At 43.5% G+C, this 20,875-nt stretch overlaps 3 non-coding genes across 3 annotated transcripts; all 3 read right to left on the bottom strand.

Moving 5' to 3' along the window:
* Positions 1-7,194: 7,194 nt before the first annotated feature.
* TRNAI-AAU (transfer RNA isoleucine (anticodon AAU)) lies at positions 7,195-7,268 on the bottom strand. The gene has a single exon. It is a non-coding gene; the product is annotated as a tRNA-Ile (tRNA).
* Positions 7,269-14,524: 7,256 nt separating this feature from the next.
* Positions 14,525-14,598, bottom strand: TRNAI-AAU (transfer RNA isoleucine (anticodon AAU)). Its single transcript has one exon. It is a non-coding gene; the product is annotated as a tRNA-Ile (tRNA).
* Positions 14,599-18,190: 3,592 nt separating this feature from the next.
* On the bottom strand, positions 18,191-18,264 carry TRNAI-AAU (transfer RNA isoleucine (anticodon AAU)). Its single transcript has one exon. It is a non-coding gene; the product is annotated as a tRNA-Ile (tRNA).
* Between the last annotated feature and the right edge of the window lie 2,611 nt (positions 18,265-20,875).

The following is a 20,875-nucleotide window of genomic DNA, read 5'->3' on the forward strand; positions in this document are numbered from 1 at the left end:
TTTCTCGTCTTTTATTTTACAAAGTTTATAATCAATGGGTCACTTTTATTCCACAAAGTTTGTAATCAATAGGTGACTTTAATTCCCGGAATACTCTTCGCTTGCCTTTCCCCTTCCAAACGAGCCCCACGGACTGCGTCCAATCCGTGCGCGACCCTTCTCTCCAACCAACCTATCCCAGCGCGGCTCCTAGTGACGTCACACTCACACACACTGCGGCTGACAAAGCCTCGCGGCTAGTCTTCCTTCACTCACCTCTTTTCGTAACAACTTCTTGCATATATTGCGAGCTACCAAAAATAAAACAGATCTGTCGGTTTACTACAGGAAGGGTAACACAGTCGCTTCAGGACCTTAGGGACCTTTCACTAGCCTCGGCCGCTATTCCGTCTTTCTCGGTCCCCACGTTCGCAAGCAAATCTGACCTGCAGACCTACTCTCAACTTGTCAATGATCTGTTCTAGTGCACTTAGAATCTTGTCAAAGCCCGAAGTCGAAGTTTCTTTTACTCCCTAACACACGTACCGACTCGTTGACCACGCCCGATCAACCTACTAAACCGCCCAGACCACAACATGGATCAACATACTCCGGAGTCTCTTGACCTCGCAGGGCCCGTCTCAACAACAACAACCACGTGGACCTTTTTATGCACAAAGCGCCACACGCACATGAAGTTCGACGACTTCCCTACTCTCACACCCGGAGCCGCACCTCCGCTATTTCTATGAAGTTCGACGACTTCTCTACTTCTACACTCGGAGTCGCACCTCCGCTATCCTTTAAAAGAAAAAAATCCTCGCAACCTTTTCACACACCCTGCGGCAATAAGCTGTGCAAGCGCAAAACTCTAACTTCACTCATACCATAACTAGTACCGCCAACGCTGTTTCCACACCTCCGTTCTCTCCATTCGCAAGCTCCGAGATCCCGGGAAAGTCGCGGTGGACCTAGCCCATCATCATTCTGTCAATCAGTTTTATCCAAGAAAAATCTAATCCAACTTCTCGAATGGGGTCTCAAAATGCGTAACCGTTAATTCAACACCATGTACTCTAATAGTACAGGGTCCCAAAAGACGTAACCGTCCTCTGCTACCATCTACTGATAGAGCGAACCGTGGTAACAATTTTCCTGTGTTCGGACGCTCTTTAGGCCGATTAATCTTTTGACTAAGTGGGAACTCTCTGTACTCTTAATCGATCAATCGCATCAAATCAATAATCAATAACGTACATAAGCAATACCTTGATCAACATAACACTTAATGATTAATCCAGAATACATTTCGGCGAACCCTGACCTTTCAGCCAGGAATAACCACACCAGTTTATTGCAAAGTTAGTGAATTTATTTCCCTATATTAACAAAGCTAGCACAATATATATGTGTCTCAACACCAAATGATAAACATAAATGAACATTAATAGCTGTCCATAACGTCGGAACAAGTGTAATCTATGTAGCATTTGAATCACAAGGCATTCGATAATGGCAATGCAAAGCACTAATACGATAATCTGTAATGAGCTAATTGCGTACATTTAGTCAGCATAACAAGATCTCAAATTGCATCGTGCGACATATGGAATCCTCATCTAACCTCAAATTAGCATCGGCATGTGGGACTTCATGCAAAGACAATTTAGCAACATAAATTTAGAAAACTCCTAGCTGGGGCTCTTATCAAAATCAGCAGTTGGTTACCTAAAAGAAACACAATGCAATTTTACAATTTCCTTTCATAATTACCAATTACGATCAGCAATCAATGAAGTCTTCATCTCACAGGTATCGTTTCTCGGTCAGCATGGGACGGGACAAAGCGGCAGGGGTTAACGGGACAATTGCCTCACGGCGGCAAAGTAAAACTACTACTTCATGCAAAGGGATCAAAGTTAAAGTCTCTAGGGCAAGAATCATCAAAGTCTCTTTCTCTCGATTAGAGAAAGCATCAAAGTCTCTCAAAATGGCATCGCAGCAAAGTGGGCCATAATAGCTACGAAGTCTGCAAAATGGCGGTATGTCCAATAATGGCCCCTAATAGCGCAATGGCTACCTTCTTCTCGTGCACCTGGTTTTTATAGACAACAGTTCGAATCCAGTAGGGTCTCCATTGGAGGGTTCATAGGTTAGCTTCAAATTGTCCAATCAAAAACGACAGTTCTCAAGCTTTTACTTAAGCATACATTATCCTTGGAGATGGGTACGCAAATCGCAACATTGTCTACCAATTAGCTCACTTTCAGAGCCTCCATTGTCCGCACCTGCAAGTCGACCTTGAATTAAAGAGAAAATATGCCAGGCTGGCACGAAACTTTAAGATAAGCATGTGAACAGTTTCTGTGGAAAAGTACAGCTTCAAGCAGAAATACACGTTTAATAGCACATTGGAAAAATACGAGCATCTAAACCGTGAGACCAGGCCACTAGGCCAAAGCCTCCTCTAAAGTAATGCTAAGCTAACGTAGTTTGAACAAGCAAATCGTAGCACACGTTTGTGATTATGTCGGATTAGTGCAATTCTAATACACCACGTTATATAAAGCACGCTTATAAATGTTGGCAAACTACTCTAAGGGCACATTTTGTCCCCGTACAATCTTTATTAGTTCGGTTAATGTCACACATGATTATTTCACACTACGTTTATGCGTTAATAAATCAAAACCTTCATTTTCTGCTTCATCAGGTGCATGGGGCTAGCATTTAAGGATCCTCCTGTTCTTTCTTCCTGTTGGAAGGTGACATCACCTTACTTTGTAATGACTGTCACAAGGACGCAATGGACTAAGGCTAATGAAGATTACCAATAAGTAACCAACGCATCACCACTCTTTCTGAATGTGAGTGGCTCATTCCGCAGGACTTGTTCTTTGTATAATTCCTGGATTTTCAGAAGCCCTTTGATGGCAGCACCCCCACACTGAAAATTGTTTCAGCACCACTGTACAAGGGTCAGTTGTCATGCTCATCTGCGGCGTAAATTTGCATTGAAGTAGTCTAACTCCCCAGGCCTTGTCTTTTGCTCAATTTGCCTTTGTGAGTTTTCTCTCAATCACTGTCGATTTCCTTTGATCTTTCTTTCTTCTTTCACTTCACCTTCGCCTTCAGTGTATCTTTCGGCCCTCTTAAGAGACACACCCCCTTGTAGCCACTTCTATACTTCTGTCACCTAATTATTTTCCTATCCTTTCCCCTGTAACGTTGCTGATCCTAGCTATAGCATCACTATCCAGAATCTGTTCACCTGAGTTATGTTCCTCTTATCCCCACGCATCTAATAATCAGCTCTTGGTCTCCCTCCACCTCTCACGAGACATAGTCTGAGTCAGTGTCTCCATCTTGGAGAGACAATCCCTTGCACTTGTGTTGTTCTACTGGCGCTGCCGGCTTGAGCTTTGGTCAGCAGTGGCAAAAGAAGGACTAATGGAAAGTGAACGTATACTAGAGCAACAGAGTGTATGGATTTATAAGAGCTTGATTAAATGAGAAAAAAAGAGTTTAGTTGAGAGAAAAAATGCAACCTGGCCCTTACGGGGATCGAACCCACGACCTTGGCGTTATTAGCACCACGCTCTAACCAACTGAGCTAACCAGCCATGAGTACTAAAGATATCCTTTTTCCATGTAATGCAGATAGATAGAAGAGGTGGTCTCACTATCGCAATTCCTTCATACTTTTCTCCTTCCGCCCCCTGTCTGGATTACAATAACAAGAGCTGTGGAGTGCTGCACGCCAGCCTCAGTGCCTCTTCTTTCACTCAATCTCACTGTGTGCTGTGATATCTTTGTAACATCGCTTGTTGCCGGAAAAAAAGGAAAGGAGGGATAGTATTTTTATTCTTTTACAACAAAACCCAAAATGCATCGGCTTGCTTGGTTATTAAGTTTACAAGGCCAGCTGCTTTTGAGATATTATAATTATAGTGGTTATTCGGCGTTGGAGGTAAGAGAGTTTTTTTTAGGTCTGGCCGTTCCTTCTGCTTCAAATTACTTGAGCTCATGTCAACAAAGTAACAACAAAACATAGCCAACGGTTCGTTGCTCAAGCCTTTCCTACTGCGCCTTCCCATGTCTCTCCTGCCGACCACAGTGCAGGAAATCTGAGTTTGCATTTGCGCGAAGAGACGTACAACACAAGAAGGTGCGCTTTTGTGCGCCGGGCACCACCCGGCCTGTGCATTCCTCACTGTCGTGAGATCAGTTTACTCAGCAGAGCATGACGCTGCAATTGGTTAGTAGGGCAGGCCTGACCAGAATAGTATATTTGGGGTCATGTATTTGATTGCATTTTTAAAACAGTAACAGAACTTAACTGCAATGTTTAAATAGGTCTAGACATATTTAAACAGTGTCAATTTAATAGAAGAATTGTGGACAATTCAGAGGGGAGGCACCAATGTTTTTTTTCCCCATTGGGTGGATGCGGCATTAAAGAGTTTGAAGACCACTGGTCTAAGTGGACACTAATATACCTGGATGCTCCTGAATCCTAGCAACAGATGCCAGCAAACCTGGCTGGAGAGCTACTGTGTTGGACTGATCCTGTCAATTCAAGTGGTCTTTCCTAGAGAGTCGGAGGTCATGGAAATAGATGGAGTTGATGGTAATCTACAGGGCTTTGAAGTTTTCCCATCATCATCTGTCTCAAAAAAATGTGCTAGTAAAGACAGAGAATAAGGTAGCTGTCTTTTACATTAACCAACAGTGAAGCATGCATTCAAAATCCTTCAATGCAATAGCAGAACAATTGGGTTATTGGGCAGAGATCAACCTGTTGCACACGTCGGCAGTACACATCAAGGGCACCGACAATGTGATGGCAGACAGCTGGAGGTTTCCAAATTTGCTGGAGTTGACGTTATCCAGGTCGTTGTTTAGAGAGATATGCCGAGAGTTTGTGAAACCCTTTCTGGATCTCTTTTCAAACAAGGACAATGCTCATCTTTGTCGATTCTGATCCAGGCTTCCGGAACAAGGAGCCGAGGTAGTGGACGTATTGGTGATAAAGTGGCTGAGAAGTCTCCTTTATACATTCCCCCACTTTTTATTGATCCAGATGGTTCTCTTCAAGTCTCAGCCGGGGGGAGGGAACTTTATTCTTGTGGGCCCTTATTGGCCAGAGATGTCATGGTTTCCTCTTCTGAACCCCTGGCTCTTCTACCTCCTTGAGTACTGCTCAAGTGTGTCTCTGTCAGAACGTCGTCCCTGACCTTCTTGCTCCAACTCACTCTATCGCTTTGGAGGTTGAGAAGTCTGGACTGCTAGCAAAGGGTCTTTCCTCTTCCTTAGTGGAGTTAATTCAGCACTCCAGCAGGCCTTCTACTTCGAAGTCTTACTCAAAGAACTGGAAGTCTTTTGAGACGTGATGTTCTGCTCATGATCTTTTGGCACCTACCTGTAGTTTGTCTGCTATTTTGCATTTTCTTCTGAATGGGTTTCACTTGAATCTCTTTCCACTCTGAAAGCTCATTGCTTTGCGATAAAGGGTTTTAGGGACTTTTCTGTACCTTCGTCGATGTTACAATCTTTGGTGTCTAGACTGTTCTAATCTTTTGTCAATTGTAAGACCAGTTGAAAAATCCCTTTTCTCCAACTCAGAATCTTCCTACTCTTTTATAGCCTTTGCAATTTTATCTCTTTGAGGATCTGGATACTGTAGACATAAAGATTGTTTCCTTTAAAGTTATTTTCCTATTTCCTATCACCTTGCTGAGAACAATTGGGGAGCTGGGAGCCTTAAAATGCTGTCCTCTCTTCGTTTGATACTTTGGAAGATGGGGTAACTTTAAGGCCTAGCCTTACCTTTGCTGCAAAGGTTAAGTCTATTTTTGATAGATCTTAGGAAATAATTCTTCCTTCTTTCATTCCCTCTCCTTCCTCTCCGGAGGAACATTTGCTGAATACACTTGATGTTTAAAGAGCTCTTTTCATTCATGTCACCAGGCCTCTGCAGTTCAGGAAAACCGACTCCTTGTTTGTGACTTTTGGACAGCCTGGAAAAGACAAGAAGGTGACTTTTATGACTCTGAGTAGGTGGATTAAGTTGTCAATTTTTCTGGCTTTGCAAGGCTTTTTAGAATATCTTCCAGTTCAGGGATGGTCTACGAGAGGAATGGCCACCTCCTGGGTTGAATTCCAGTGAGTAACAATCTAGGAAATTCCTAGGGTGGCTACTTGGTCCTCAGAGCATACATTTGTCAAGCATTATGGCTTAATAATTTTTCTGTTTTGCATTTGAGTACCAATGTTTTGAACTCTGCATTACCCTTAGTCCATCTTGTCTTTGTCACAAACATTACATCCTGCCCACCTTCCCATCAGTCCTTTGGCAAGGGCTTGGCACCCAGGTTGGGTGCATGGGGCTAGGATTTAAGGATCCTCCTGTTCTTTCTTCCTGTTGGAAGGTGACATCACCTTACTTTGTAATGACTGTCACAAGGACGCAATGGACTAAGGCTAATGAAGATTACCAATAAGTAACCAACGCATCACCACTCTTTCTGAATGTGCGTGGCTCATTCCGCAGGACTAGTTCTTTGTATGATTCCTGGATTTTCAGAAGCCCTTTGATGGCAGCACCCCCACACTGAAAATTGTTTCAGCACCACTGTACAAGGGTCAGTTGTCATGCTCATCTGCAGCGTAAATTTGCATTGAAGTAGTCTAACTCCCCAGGCCTTGTCTTTTGCTCAATTTGCCTTTGTGAGTTTTCTCTCAATCACTGTCGACTTCCTTTGATCTTTCTTTCTTCTTTCACTTCACCTTCGCCTTCAGTGTATCTTTCGGCCCTCTTAAGAGACACACCCCCTTGTAGCCACTTCTATACTTCTGTCACCTAATTATTTTCCTATCCTTTCCCCTGTAACGTTGCTGATCCTAGCTATAGCATCACTATCCAGAATCTGTTCACCTGAGTTATGTTCCTCTTATCCCCACGCATCTAATAATCAGCTCTTGGTCTCCCTCCACCTCTCACGAGACATAGTCTGAGGCAGTGTCTCCATCTTGGAGAGACAATCCCTTGCACTTGTGTTGTTCTACTGGCGCTGCCGGCTTGAGCTTTGGTCAGCAGTGGCAAAAGAAGGACTAATGGAAAGTGAACGTATACTAGAGCAACAGAGTGTATGGATTCATAAGAGCTTGATTAAATGAGAAAAAAAGAGTTTAGTTGAGAGAAAAAATGCAACCTGGCCCATACGGGGATCAAACCCACGACCTTGGCGTTATTAGCACCATGCTCTAACCAACTGAGCTAACCGGCCATGAGTACTAAAGATATCCTTTTTCCATGTAATGCAGATAGATAGAAGAGGTGGTCTCACTATCGCAATTCCTTCATACTTTTCTCCTTCCGCCCCCTGTCTGAATTACAATAACAAGAGCTGTGGAGTGCTGCACGCCAGCCTCAGTGCCTCTTCTTTCACTCAATCTCACTGTGTGCTGTGATATCTTTGTAACATCGCTTGTTGCCGGAAAAAAAGGAAAGGAGGGATAGTATTTTTATTCTTTTACAACAAAACCCAAAATGCATCGGCTTGCTTGGTCATTAAGTTTACAAGGCCAGCTGCTTTTGAGATATTATAATTATAGTGGTTATTCGGCGTTGGAGGTAAGAGAGTTTTTTTTAGGTCTGGCCGTTCCTTCTGCTTCAAATTACTTGAGCTCATGTCAACAAAGTAACAACAAAACGTAGCCAACGGTTCGTTGCTCAAGCCTTCCCTACTGCGCCTTCCCATGTCTCTCCTGCGGACCACAGTGCAGGAAATCTGAGTTTGCATTTGCACGAAGAGACGTACAACACAAGAAGGCGCGCTTTTGTGCGCCGGGCACCACCCGGCCTGTGCATTCCTCACTGTCGTGAGATCAGTTTACTCAGCAGAGCATGACGCTGCAATTGGTTAGTAGGGCAGGCCTGACCAGAATAGTATATTTGGGGTCATGTATTTGATTGCATTTTTAAAACAGTAACAGAACTTAACTGCAATGTTTAAATAGGTCTAGACATATTTAAACAGTGTCAATTTAATAGAAGAATTGTTGACAATTCAGAGGGGAGGCACCAATGTTTTTTTTTCCCATTGGGTGGATGCGGCATTAAAGAGTTTGAAGACCACTGGTCTAAGTGGACACTAATATACCTGGATGCTCCTGAATCCTAGCAACAGATGCCAGCAAACCTGGCTGGAGAGCTACTGTGTTGGACTGATCCTGTCAATTCAAGTGGTCTTTCCTAGAGAGTCGGAGGTCATGGAAATAGATGGAGTTGATGGTAATCTACAGGGCTTTGAAGTTTTCCCATCATCATCTGTCTCAAAAAAATGTGCTAGTAAAGACAGAGAATAAGGTAGCTGTCTTTTACATTAACCAACAGTGAAGCATGCATTCAAAATCCTTCAATGCAATAGCAGAACAATTGGGTTATTGGGCAGAGATCAACCTGTTGCACACGTCGGCAGTACACATCAAGGGCACCGACAATGTGATGGCAGACAGCTGGAGGTTTCCAAATTTGCTGGAGTTGACGTTATCCAGGTCGTTGTTTTGAGAGATATGCCGAGAGTTTGTGAAACCCTTTCTGGATCTCTTTTCAAACAAGGACAATGCTCATCTTTGTCGATTCTGATCCAGGCTTCCGGAACAAGGAGCCTAGGTAGTGGACGTATTGGTGATAAAGTGGCTGAGAAGTCTCCTTTATACATTCCCCCACTTTTTATTGATCCAGATGGTTCTCTTCAAGTCTCAGCAGGGGGGAGGGAACTTTATTCTTGTGGGCCCTTATTGGCCAGAGATGTCATGGTTTCCTCTTCTGAACCCCTGGCTCTTCTACCTCCTTGAGTACTGCTCAAGTGTGTCTCTCTCAGAACGTCGTCCCTGACCTTCTTGCTCCAACTCACTCTATCGCTTTGGAGGTTGAGAAGTCTGGACTGCTAGCAAAGGGTCTTTCCTCTTCCTTAGTGGAGTTAATTCAGCACTCCAGCAGGCCTTCTACTTCGAAGTCTTACTCAAAGAACTGGAAGTCTTTTGAGACGTGATGTTCTGCTCATGATCTTTTGGCACCTACCTGTAGTTTGTCTGCTATTTTGCATTTTGTTCTGAATGGGTTTCACTTGAATCTCTTTCCACTCTGAAAGCTCATTGCTTTGCGATAAAGGTTTTTAGGGACTTTTCTGTACCTTCGTCGATGTTACAAACTTTGGTGTCTAGACTGTTCTGATCTTTTGTCAATTGTAAGACCAGTTGAAAAATCCCTTTTCTCCAACTCAGAATCTTCCTACTCTTTTATAGGCTTTGCAATTTTATCTCTTTGAGGATCTGGATACTGTAGACATAAAGATTGTTTCCTATAAAGTTATTTTCCTATTTCCTATCACCTTGCTGAGAACAATTGGGGAGCTGGGAGCCTTAAAATGCTGTCCTCTCTTCATTTGATACTTTGGAAGATGGGGTAACTTTAGGGCCTAGCCTTACCTTTGCTGCAAAGGTTAAGTCTATTTTTGATAGATCTTAGGAAATAATTCTTCCTTCTTTCATTCCCTCTCCTTCCTCTCCGGAGGAACATTTGCTGAATACACTTGATGTTTAAAGAGCTCTTTTCATTCATGTCACCAGGCCTCTGCAGTTCAGGAAAACCGACTCCTTGTTTGTGACTTTTGGACAGCCTGGAAAAGACAAGAAGGTGACTTTTATGACTCTGAGTAGGTGCATTAAGTTGTCAATTTTTCTGGCTTTGCAAGGCTTTTTAGAATATCTTCCAGTTCAGGGATGGTGTACGAGAGGAATGGCCACCTCCTGGGTTGAATTCCAGTGAGTAACAATCTAGGAAATTCCTAGGGTGGCTACTTGGTCCTCAGAGCATACATTTGTCAAGCATTATGGCTTAATAATTTTTCGGTTTTGCATTTGAGTACCAATGTTTTGAACTCTGCATTACCCTTAGTCCATCTTGTCTTTGTCACAAACATTACATCCTGCCCACCTTCCCATCAGTCCTTTGGCAAGGGCTTGGCACCCAGGTTGGGTGCATGGGGCTAGCATTTAAGGATCCTCCTCTTCTTTCTTCCTGTTGGAAGGTGACATCACCTTACTTTGTAATGACTGTCACAAGGACGCAATGGACTAAGGCTAATGAAGATTACCAATAAGTAACCAACGCATCACCACTCTTTCTGAATGTGCGTGGCTCATTCCGCAGGACTAGTTCTTTGTATGATTCCTGGATTTTCAGAAGCCCTTTGATGGCAGCACCCCCACACTGAAAATTGTTTCAGCACCACTGTACAAGGGTCAGTTGTCATGCTCATCTGCGGCGTAAATTTGCATTGAAGTAGTCTAACTCCCCAGGCCTTGTCTTTTGCTCAATTTGCCTTTGTGAGTTTTCTCTCAATCACTGTCGACTTCCTTTGATCTTTCTTTCTTCTTTCACTTCACCTTCGCCTTCAGTGTATCTTTCGGCCCTCTTAAGAGACACACCCCCTTGTAGCCACTTCTATACTTCTGTCACCTAATTATTTTCCTATCCTTTCCCCTGTAACGTTGCTGATCCTAGCTATAGCATCACTATCCAGAATCTGTTCACCTGAGTTATGTTCCTCTTATCCCCACGCATCTAATAATCAGCTCTTGGTCTCCCTCCACCTCTCACGAGACATAGTCTGAGGCAGTGTCTCCATCTTGGAGAGACAATCCCTTGCACTTGTGTTGTTCTACTGGCGCTGCCGGCTTGAGCTTTGGTCAGCAGTGGCAAAAGAAGGACTAATGGAAAGTGAACGTATACTGGAGCAACAGAGTGTATGGATTTATAAGAGCTTGATTAAATGAGAAAAAGAGTTTAGTTGAGAGAAAAAATGCAACCTGGCCCACACGGGGATCAAACCCACGACCTTGGCGTTATTAGCACCATGCTCTAACCAACTGAGCTAACCAGCCATGAGTACTAAAGATATCCTTTTTCCATGTAATGCAGATAGATAGAAGAGGTGGTCTCACTATCGCAATTCCTGCATACTTTTCTCCTTCCGCCCCCTGTCTGGATTACAATAACAAGAGCTGTGGAGTGCTGCACGCCAGCCTCAGTGCCTCTTCTTTCACTCAATCTCACTGTGTGCTGTGATATCTTTGTAACATCGCTTGTTGCCGGAAAAAAAGGAAAGGAGGGATAGTATTTTTATTCTTTTACAACAAAACCCAAAATGCATCGGCTTGCTTGGTCATTAAGTTTACAAGGCCAGCTGCTTTTGAGATATTATAATTATAGTGGTTATTCAGCGTTGGAGGTAAGAGAGTTTTTTTTAGGTCTGGCCGTTCCTTCTGCTTAAATTACTGGAGCTCATGTCAACAAAGTAACAACAAAACATAGCCAACGGTTCGTTGCTCAAGCCTTCCTAACTGCGCCTTTCCATGTCTCTCCTGCCGACCACAGTGCAGGAAATCTGAGTTCGCATTTGCGCGAAGAGACGTACAACACAAGAAGGCGCAATTTTGTGCGCCGGGCACCACCCGGCCTGCGCATTCCTCACTGTCATGAGATCAGTTTACTCAGCAGAGCATGACGCTGCAATTGGTTAGTAGGGCAGGCCTGACCAGAATAGTATATTTGGGGTCATGTATTTGATTGCATTTTTAAAACAGTAACATAACTTAACTGCAATGTTTAAATAGGTCTAGACATATTTAAACAGTGTCAATTTAATAGAAGAATTGTGGACAATTCAGAGGGGAGGCACCAAAGTTTTTTTTTCCCATTGGGTGGATGCGGCATTAAAGAGTTTGAAGACCACTGGTCTAAGTGGACACTAATACACCTGGATGCTCCTGAATTCCTCGCAACAGATGCCAGCAAACCTGGCTGGAGAGCTACTGTGTTGGACTGATCCTGTCGATTCAAGTGGTCTTTCCTAGAGAGTCAGAGGTCATGGAAATAGATGGAGTTGATGGTAATCTTCAGGGCTTTGAAGTTTTCCCATCATCATCTGTCTCAAAAAAATGTGCTAGTAAAGACAGAGAATAAGGTAGCTGTCTTTTACATTAACCAACAGTGAAGCATGCATTCAAAATCCCTCAATGCAATAGCAGAACAATTGGGTTATTGGGCAGAGATCAACCTGCTGCATACGTCGGCAGTGCACATCAAGGGCACCGACAATGTGATGGCAGACAGCTGGAGGTTTCCAAATTTGCTGGAGTTGACGTTATCCAGGTCGTTGTTTTGAGAGATATGCCGAGAGTTTGTGAAACAATTTCTGGATCTCTTTTCAAACAAGGACAATGCTCATCTTTGTCGATTCTGATCCAGGCTTCCGGAACAAGGAGCCTAGGTAGTGGACGTATTGGTGATAAAGTGGCTGAGAAGTCTCCTTTATACATTCCCCCACTTTTTATTGATCCAGATGGTTCTCTTCAAGTCTCAGCCGGGGGGAGGGAACTTTATTCTTGTGGGCCCTTATTGGCCAGAGATGTCATGGTTTCCTCTTCTGAACCCCTGGCTCTTCTACCTCCTTGAGTACTGCTCAAGTGTGTCTCTGTCAGAACGTCGTCCCTGACCTTCTTGCTCCAACTCACTCTATCACTTTGGAGGTTGAGAAGTCTGGACTGCTAGCAAAGGGTCTTTCCTCTTCCTTAGTGGAGTTAATTCAGCACTCCAGCAGGCCTTCTACTTCGAAGTCTTACTCAAAGAACTGGAAGTCTTTTGAGACGTGATGTTCTGCTCATGATCTTTTGGCACCTACCTGTAGTTTGTCTGCTATTTTGCATTTTCTTCTGAATGGGTTTCACTTGAATCTCTTTCCACTCTGAAAGCTCATTGCTTTGCGATAAAGGGTTTTAGGGACTTTTCTGTACCTTCGTCGATGTTACAATCTTTGGTGTCTAGACTGTTCTGATCTTTTGTCAATTGTAAGACCAGTTGAAAAATCCCTTTTCTCCAACTCAGAATCTTCCTACTCTTTTATAGGCTTTGCAATTTTATCTCTTTGAGGATCTGGATACTGTAGACATAAAGATTGTTTCCTATAAAGTTATTTTCCTATTTCCTATCACCTTGCTGAGAACAATTGGGGAGCTGGGAGCCTTAAAATGCTGTCCTCTCTTCATTTGATACTTTGGAAGATGGGGTAACTTTAAGGCCTAGCCTTACCTTTGCTGCAAAGGTTCAGTCTATTTTTGATAGATCTTAGGAAATAATTCTTCCTTCTTTCATTCCCTCTCCTTCCTCTCCGGAGGAACATTTGCTGAATACACTTGATGTTTAAAGAGCTCTTTTCATTCATGTCACCAGGCCTCTGCAGTTCAGGAAAACCGACTCCTTGTTTGTGACTTTTGGACAGCCTGGAAAAGACAAGAAGGTGACTTTTATGACTCTGAGTAGGTGGATTGAGTTGTCAATTTTTCTGGCTTTGCAAGGCTTTTTAGAATATCTTCCAGTTCAGGGATGGTCTACGAGAGGAATGGCCACCTCCTGGGTTGAATTCCAGTGAGTAACAATCTAGGAAATTCCTAGGGTGGCTACTTGGTCCTCAGAGCATACATTTGTCAAGCATTATGGCTTAATAATTTTTCTGTTTTGCATTTGAGTACCAATGTTTTGAACTCTGCATTACCCTTAGTCCATCTTGTCTTTGTCACAAACATTACATCCTGCCCACCTTCCCATCAGTCCTTTGGCAAGGGCTTGGCACCCAGGTTGGGTGCATGGGGCTAGCATTTAAGGATCCTCCTGTTCTTTCTTCCTGTTGGAAGGTGACATCACCTTACTTTGTAATGACTGTCACAAGGACGCAATGGACTAAGGCTAATGAAGATTACCAATAAGTAACCAACGCATCACCACTCTTTCTGAATGTGCGTGGCTCATTCCGCAGGACTAGTTCTTTGTATGATTCCTGGATTTTCAGAAGCCCTTTGATGGCAGCACCCCCACACTGAAAATTGTTTCAGCACCACTGTACAAGGGTCAGTTGTCATGCTCATCTGCGGCGTAAATTTGCATTGAAGTAGTCTAACTCCCCAGGCCTTGTCTTTTGCTCAATTTGCCTTTGTGAGTTTTCTCTCAATCACTGTCGACTTCCTTTGATCTTTCTTTCTTCTTTCACTTCACCTTCGCCTTCAGTGTATCTTTCGGCCCTCTTAAGAGACACACACCCTTGTAGCCACTTCTATACTTCTGTCACCTAATTATTTTCCTATCCTTTCCCCTGTAACGTTGCTGATCCTAGCTATAGCATCACTATCCAGAATCTGTTCACCTGAGTTATGTTCCTCTTATCCCCACGCATCTAATAATCAGCTCTTGGTCTCCCTCCACCTCTCACGAGACATAGTCTGAGGCAGTGTCTCCATCTTGGAGAGACAATCCCTTGCACTTGTGTTGTTCTACTGGCGCTGCCGGCTTGAGCTTTGGTCAGCAGTGGCAAAAGAAGGACTAATGGAAAGTGAACGTATACTAGAGCAACAGAGTGTATGGATTTATAAGAGCTTGATTAAATGAGAAAAAAAGAGTTTAGTTGAGAGAAAAAATGCAACCTGGCCCGTACGGGGATTGAACCCACGACCTTGGCGTTATTAGCACCATGCTCTAACCAACTGAGCTAACCAGCCATGACTACTAAAGATATCCTTTTTCCATGTAATGCAGATAGATAGAAGAGGTGGTCTCACTATCGCAATTCCTTCATACTTTTCTCCTTCCGCCCCCTGTCTGGATTACAATAACAAGAGCTGTGGAGTGCTGCACGCCAGCCTCAGTGCCTCTTCTTTCACTCAATCTCACTGTGTGCTGTGATATCTTTGTAACATCGCTTGTTGCCGGAAAAAAAGGAAAGGAGGGATAGTATTTTTATTCTTTTACAACAAAACCCAAAATGCATCGGCTTGCTTGGTTATTAAGTTTACAAGGCCAGCTGCTTTTGAGATATTATAATTATAGTGGTTATTCGGCGTTGGAGGTAAGAGAGTTTTTTTTAGGTCTGGCCTTTCCTTCTGCTTCAAATTACTTGAGCTCATGTCAACAAAGTAACAACAAAACATAGCCAACGGTTCGTTGCTCAAGCCTTTCCTACTGCGCCTTCCCATGTCTCTCCTGCCGACCACAGTGCAGGAAATCTGAGTTTGCATTTGCGCGAAGAGACGTACAACACAAGAAGGCGCGCTTTTGTGCACCGGGCACCACCCGGCCTGTGCATTCCTCACTGTCGTGAGATCAGTTTACTCAGCAGAGCATGACGCTGCAATTGGTTAGTAGGGCAGGCCTGACCAGAATAGTATATTTGGGGTCATGTATTTGATTGCATTTTTAAAACAGTAACAGAACTTAACTGCAATGTTTAAATAGGTCTAGACATATTTAAACAGTGTCAATTTAATAGAAGAATTGTGGACAATTCAGAGGGGAGGCACCAATGGTTTTTTTCCCCATTGGGTGGATGCGGCATTAAAGAGTTTGAAGACCACTGGTCTAAGTGGACACTAATGTACCTGGATGCTCCTGAATCCTAGCAACAGATGCCAGCAAACCTGGCTGGAGAGCTACTGTGTTGGACTGATCCTGTCAATTCAAGTGGTCTTTCCTAGAGAGTCGGAGGTCATGGAAATAGATGGAGTTGATGGTAATCTACAGGGCTTTGAAGTTTTCCCATCATCATCTGTCTCAAAAAAATGTGCTAGTAAAGACAGAGAATAAGGTAGCTGTCTTTTACATTAACCAACAGTGAAGCATGCATTCAAAATCCTTCAATGCAATAGCAGAACAATTGGGTTATTGGGCAGAGATCAACCTGTGGCACACGTCGGCAGTACACATCAAGGGCACCGACAATGTGATGGCAGACAGCTGGATGTTTCCAAATTTGCTGGAGTTGACGTTATCCAGGTCGTTGTTTTGAGAGATATGCCGAGAGTTTGTGAAACCCTTTCTGGATCTCTTTTCAAACAAGGACAATGCTCATCTTTGTCGATTCTGATCCAGGCTTCCGGAACAAGGAGCCTAGGTAGTGGACGTATTGGTGATAAAGTGGCTGAGAAGTCTCCTTTACACATTCCCCCACTTTTTATTGATCCAGATGGTTCTCTTCAAGTCTCAGCCGGGGGGAGGGAACTTTATTCTTGTGGGCCCTTATTGGCAAGAGATGTCATGGTTTCCTCTTCTGAACCCCTGGCTCTTCTACCTCCTTGAGTACTGCTCAAGTGTGTCTCTGTCAGAACGTCGTCCCTGACCTTCTTGCTCCAACTCACTCTATCGCTTTGGAGGTTGAGAAGTCTGGACTGCTAGCAAAGGGTCTTTCCTCTTCCTTAGTGGACTTAATTCAGCACTCCAGCAGGCCTTCTACTTCGAAGTCTTACTCAAAGAACTGGAAGTCTTTTGAGACGTGATGTTCTGCTCATGATCTTTTGGCACCTACCTGTAGTTTGTCTGCTATTTTGCATTTTCTTCTGAATGGGTTTCACTTGAATCTCTTTCCACTCTGAAAGCTCATTGCTTTGCGATAAAGGTTTTTAGGGACTTTTCTGTACCTTCGTCGATGTTACAATCTTTGGTGTCTAGACTGTTCTGATCTTTTGTCAATTGTAAGACGAGTTGAAAAATCCCTTTTCTCCAACTCAGAATCTTCCTACTCTTTTATAGGCTTTGCAATTTTATCTCTTTGAGGATCTGGATACTGTAGACATAAAGATTGTTTCCTATAAAGTTATTTTCCTATTTCCTATCACCTTGCTGAGAACAATTGGGGAGCTGGGAGCCTTAAAATGCTGTCCTCTCTTCATTTGATACTTTGGAAGATGGGGTAACTTTAAGGCCTAGCCTTACCTTTGCTGCAAAGGTTAAGTCTATTTTTGATAGATCTTAGGAAATAATTCTTCCTTCTTTCATTCCCTCTCCTTCCTCTCCGGAGGAACATTTGCTGAATACACTTGATGTTTAAAGAGCTCTTTTCATTCATGTCACCAGGCCTCTGCAGTTCAGGAAAACCGACTCCTTGTTTGTGACTTTTGGACAGCCTGGAAAAGACAAGAAGGTGACTTTTATGACTCTGAGTAGGTGGATTAAGTTGTCAATTTTTCTGGCTTTGCAAGGCTTTTAAGAATATCTTCCAGTTCAGGGATGGTCTACGAGAGGAATGGCCACCTCCTGGGTTGAATTCCAGTGAGTAACAATCTAGGAAATTCCTAGGGTGGCTACTTGGTCCTCAGAGCATACATTTGTCAAGCATTATGGCTTAATAATTTTTCTGTTTTGCATTTGAGTACCAATGTTTTGAACTCTGCATTACCCTTAGTCCATCTTGTCTTTGTCACAAACATTACATCCTGCCCACCTTCCCATCAGTCCTTTGGCAAGGGCTTGGCACCCAGGTTGGGTGCATGGGGCTAGCATTTAAGGATCCTCCTGTTCTTTCTTCCTGTTGGAAGGGGACATCACCTTACTTTGTAATGACTGTCACAAGGACGCAATGGACTAAGGCTAATGAAGATTACCAATAAGTAACCAACGCATCACCACTCTTTCTGAATGTGCGTGGCTCATTCCGCAGGACTAGTTCTTTGTATGATTCCTGGATTTTCAGAAGCCCTTTGATGGCAGCACCCCCACACTGAAAATTGTTTCAGCACCACTGTACAAGGGTCAGTTGTCATGCTCATCTGCGGCGTAAATTTGCATTGAAGTAGTCTAACTCCCCAGGACTTGTCTTTTGCTCAATTTGCCTTTGTGAGTTTTCTCTCAATCACTGTCGACTTCCTTTGATCTTTCTTTCTTCTTTCACTTCACCTTCGCCTTCAGTGTATCTTTCGGCCCTCTTAAGAGACACACCCCCTTGTAGCCACTTCTATACTTCTGTCACCTAATTATTTTCCTATCCTTTCCCCTGTAACGTTGCTGATCCTAGCTATAGCATCACTATCCAGAATCTGTTCACCTGAGTTATGTTCCTCTTATCCCCACGCATCTAATAATCAGCTCTTGGTCTCCCTCCACCTCTCACGAGACATAGTCTGAGGCAGTGTCTCCATCTTGGAGAGACAATCCCTTTCACTTGTGTTGTTCTACTGGCGCTGCCGGCTTGAGCTTTGGTCAGCAGTGGCAAAAGAAGGACTAATGGAAAGTGAACGTATACTAGAGCAACAGAGTGTATGGATTTATAAGAGCTTGATTAAATGAGAAAAAAAGAGTTTAGTTGAGAGAAAAAATGCAACCTGGCCCGTACGGGGATTGAACCCACGACCTTGGCGTTATTAGCACCACGCTCTAACCAACTGAGCTAACCAGCCATGAGTACTAAAGATATCCTTTTTCCATGTAATGCAGATAGATAGAAGAGGTGGTCTTACTATCGCAATTCCTTCATACTTTTCTCCTTCCGCCCCCTGTCTGGATTACAATAACAAGAGCTGTGGAGTGCTGCACGCCAGCCTCAGTGCCTCTTCTTTCACTCACTCTCACTGTGTGCTGTGATATCTTTGTAACATCGCTTGTTGCCGGAAAAAAAGGAAAGGAGGGATAGTATTTTTATTCTTTTACAACAAAACCCAAAATGCATCGGCTTGCTTGGTCATTAAGTTTACAAGGCCAGCTGCTTTTGAGATATTATAATTATAGTGGTTATTCGGCGTTGGAGGTAAGAGAGTTTTTTTTAGGTCTGGCCGTTCCTTCTGCTTCAAATTACTTGAGCTCATGTCAACAAAGTAACAACAAAACATAGCCAACGGTTCGTTGCTCAAGCCTTCCCTACTGCGCCTTTCCATGTCTCTCCTGCCGACCACAGTGCAGGAAATCTGAGTTTGCATTTGAGCGAAGAGACGTACAACACAAGAAGGCGCGCTTTTGTGCGCCGTGCACCACCCGGCCTGTGCATTCCTCACTGTCATGAGATCAGTTTACTCAGCAGAGCATGACGCTGCAATTGGTTAGTAGGGCAGGCCTGACCAGAATAGTATATTTGGGGTCATGTATTTGATTGCATTTTTAAAACAGTAACAGAACTTAACTGCAATGTTTAAATAGGTCTAGACATATTTAAACAGTGTCAATTTAATAGAAGAATTGTGGACAATTCAGAGGGGAGGCACCAATGTTTTTTTTTCCCATTGGGTGGATGCGGCATTAAAGAGTTTGAAGACCACTGGTCTAAGTGGACACTAATATACCTGGATGCTCCTGAATCCTCGCAACAGATGCCAGCAAACCTGGCTGGAGAGCTACTGTGTTGGACTGATCCTGTCAATTCAAGTGGTCTTTCCTAGAGAGTCGGAGGTCATGGAAATAGATGGAGTTGATGGTAACCTACAGGGCTTTGAAGTTTTCCCATCATCATCTGTCTCAAAAAAATGTGCTAGTAAAGACAGAGGATAAGGTAGCTGTCTTTTACATTAACCAACAGTGAAGCATGCATTCAAAATCCTTCAATGCAATAGCAGAACAATTGGGTTATTGGGCAGAGATCAACCTGTTGCACACGTCGGCAGTACACATCAAGGGCACCGACAATGTGATGGCAGACAGCTGGAGGTTTCCAAATTTGCTGGAGTTGACGTTATCCAGGTCGTTGTTTTGAGAGATATGCCGAGAGTTTGTGAAACCCTTTCTGGATCTCTTTTCAAACAAGGACAATGCTCATCTTTGTCGATTCTGATCCAGGCTTCCGGAACAAGGAGCCTAGGTAGTGGACGTATTGGTGATAAAGTGGCTGAGAAGTCTCCTTCATACATTCCCCCACTTTTTATTGATCCAGATGGTTCTCTTCAAGTCTCAGCCGGGGGGAGGGAACTTTATTCTTGTGGGCCCTTATTGGCCAGAGATGTCATGGTTTCCTCTTCTGAACCCCTGGCTCTTCTACCTCCTTGAGTACTGCTCAAGTGTGTCTCTGTCAGAACGTCGTCCCTGACCTTCTTGCTCCAACTCACTCTATCGCTTTGGAGGTTGAGAAGTCTGGACTGCTAGCAAAGGGTCTTTCCTCTTCCTTAGTGGAGTTAATTCAGCACTCCAGCAGGCCTTCTACTTCGAAGTCTTACTCAAAGAACTGGAAGTCTTTTGAGACGTGATGTTCTGCTCATGATCTTTTGGCACCTACCTGTAGTTTGTATGCTATTTTGCATTTTCTTCTGAATGGGTTTCACTTGAATCTCTTTCCACTCTGAAAGCTCATTGCTTTGCGATAAAGGTTTTTAGGGACTTTTCTGTACCTTCGTCGATGTTACAATCTTTGGTGTCTAGACTGTTCTGATCTTTTGTCAATTGTAAGACCAGTTGAAAAATCCCTTTTCTCCAACTCAGAATCTTCCTACTCTTTTATAGGCTTTGCAATTTTATCTCTTTGAGGATCTGGATACTGTAGACATAAAGATTGTTTCCTATAAAGTTATTTTCCTATTTCCTATCACCTTGCTGAGAACAATTGGGGAGCTGGGAGCCTTAAAATGCTGTCCTCTCTTCATTTGATACTTTGGAAGATGGGGTAACTTTAAGGCCTAGCCTTACCTTTGCTGCAAAGGTTAAGTCTATTTTTGATAGATCTTAGGAAATAATTCTTCCTTCTTTCATTCCCTCTCCTTCCTCTCCGGAGGAACATTTGCTGAATACACTTGATGTTTAAAGAGCTCTTTTCATTCATGTCACCAGGCCTCTGCAGTTCAGGAAAACCGACTCCTTGTTTGTGACTTTTGGACAGCCTGGAAAAGACAAGAAGGTGACTTTTATGACTCTGAGTAGGTGGATTAAGTTGTCAATTTTTCTGGCTTTGCAAGGCTTTTTAGAATATCTTCCAGTTCAGGGATGGTCTACGAGAGGAATGGCCACCTCCTGGGTTGAATTCCAGTGAGTAACAATCTAGGAAATTCCTAGGGTGGCTACTTGGTCCTCAGAGCATACATTTGTCAAGCATTA

Source organism: Pleurodeles waltl, chromosome 12 (genome assembly GCF_031143425.1).
Source record: "Pleurodeles waltl isolate 20211129_DDA chromosome 12, aPleWal1.hap1.20221129, whole genome shotgun sequence".
In the NCBI taxonomy this organism is placed as follows: domain Eukaryota; kingdom Metazoa; phylum Chordata; class Amphibia; order Caudata; family Salamandridae; genus Pleurodeles; species Pleurodeles waltl.